This window comes from Eriocheir sinensis, chromosome 39 (assembly GCF_024679095.1).
Source record: "Eriocheir sinensis breed Jianghai 21 chromosome 39, ASM2467909v1, whole genome shotgun sequence".
Lineage (NCBI taxonomy): Eukaryota > Metazoa > Arthropoda > Malacostraca > Decapoda > Varunidae > Eriocheir > Eriocheir sinensis.
In genome coordinates, this window is record NC_066547.1 from 9,340,737 (window position 1) to 9,342,700 (window position 1,964).

The window sequence follows — 1,964 nt, forward strand, 5'->3', positions numbered from 1 at the left end:
ATATATTGACCTCCAGTATCTTGAAAAAGTTGAAAAAGATGAAAAATCGAATATGTTGGTCACTTGGAATCGAAACTGATTAGTCATCCCCCCAAAAAACTAGCCTGCCAGTTCTACGAAGCTCATGTGTTACCCGCGTTGGTGGAAAGTAAAGTATAGTCTCATTTATTGTGTTCTGGAATAGGCTTCCCAGGATCGTAGTGAGTACAACAAGGAGTAGCCTTTCCAAACCTAGCGTGACAAATATTTCTCAGAGACTATAGGGAAAAGACAGATGTAAACCACCAACTATAAAATTTAAATATAGTTATAAAGTGACGTTACAGATGTGTACTAACTAATCTCTTTTCTCCACGGATTGTGCGTAACAGGAAGAAATGTAATAAATGCCTCCTCCTCCTCCTCCTCCTCCTCCATGTGTGTGTGTGTGTGTGTCGTCTCGTCCCGCGGGACTCCTAACTCTACGGTGTCATTTGCCGCTTCGTGAAGGCAACTCATTTGGCTTCAGTGGCCCGGGTCGCCCTGTCAGCGAGGGTGGTGGTGGTGGTGGTGGTGGGGGTGGGGAGGTGGGGGTGAATGTGGTGTTGGTGGGTGGGGGTGAATGTGGTAGTTTGGATGGTGATGGTTCAGATTGGATGGTGATGCTTGTGTTTGGGAAGCATCTGTGTGTGTGTGTGTGTGTGTGTGTGTGTGTGTCGTAATATTATAATTTTTGTTTACATCTTCGTCTCTATCAACAAAACAGTGAAACAAAAGTGTGTATCGACCTCGCCAGGATTCGAACCTGGAATCTTCTGATCCGTAGTCAGACGCGTTATCCGTTGCGCCACGAGGCCACGTATGATATCAGCGTCATATTTGCTTTAGAAGGAAAAAAGGGATTCAGACAGTGTGTGTGTGTGTGTGTGTGTGTGTGTGTGTGTGTGTGTGTGTGTGTGTGTGTGTCTCATTTTTTAACTTCCACATATATAACTTCCTTCTTTCTTGATTGAGACGTGTCTGAGGCAGGTGTGAGGTCTTTCTCCCGGTGGTGTGGCAGCTGGGGGGGGGGGGGGAGTACTGCCATTTCTCATTTTCTTTTCTCTTTTCCTCACGTCCTTTTCCACCCTTACTTACTCTCTCCTCCTTCCAATCGCTTCCTCTTTACCTTCCTCTTAATCTTTTGTCTTTTCATATTTTCTCTTCATCAAGTATTTCTTTTTCTTTTCTATCAGATCTTTGTTTCATTCTGCACCTTTACCAAACTCCCTTCCTGCCTTAACACCTTTCCAATCTCCTTCCTTACCTTTCTCCTTCCCTTCCTCCTGCCAACCTACACGTTCCCTAGCTCTCCTTCCCTCTCGTCCACTCTCCTTCCCTCCCTCCCTCTCCCCTTCCTCTCTCCCTCTCTCCCTCAGTCCTTCCTTACTTCCCTCCCTCTCTTCCTTCTGTCATCCTATAAGTTCTCCATATCTTTTTCTCTCCCGCTCTCCCTTCCTCATTCTCTCTCCCCCTCTCTCCCTCTCTCCCTCACTACCTGTCATTAGGCGGGTTTCAGCGGTGGCGGCAGCCGTGAGTTAAATACCCGACGGTAATTACCTGAGTTTTTGTGCACCTGTCAGGGGTTTAGGTCATTAGGCTCGTGTGTTCGCACCTGGCGTTGACGGCGGTGGCAGCGGCGGCGTGGGAGGGAGGAGAGTAGCAGGTAATGAAGAAATTAGGTGATGGGTGTGGTGGGCAGGTGGGTTGGGAGGGGGGAAGGAATAGAAGGGGGGTGAGGAAAAAAAAGGAAGAAGAGGGAGACAACGAGGAAGAAGGAGATGGAGAAGGAGGAGGAGGAAAAGAAGAAAGAAAAAGAAGGAGGAGATGAAGAAGAAGAAGACGAAGAAGAAGAAGAAGAAGAAGAAGAAGATAGAACAAGATGACGACGACGACGACGACGAAGACGAAGACGAAGATGAAGAAGAAAAAGAAAAAGAAAAAGA

At 47.0% G+C, this 1,964-nt stretch overlaps 1 non-coding gene across 1 annotated transcript; it reads right to left on the reverse strand.

Annotated features, from left to right (window-relative positions):
* Positions 1-763: 763 nt before the first annotated feature.
* Trnar-acg (transfer RNA arginine (anticodon ACG)) lies at positions 764-836 on the reverse strand. Its single transcript has one exon. It is a non-coding gene; the product is annotated as a tRNA-Arg (tRNA).
* Positions 837-1,964: the final 1,128 nt, after the last annotated feature.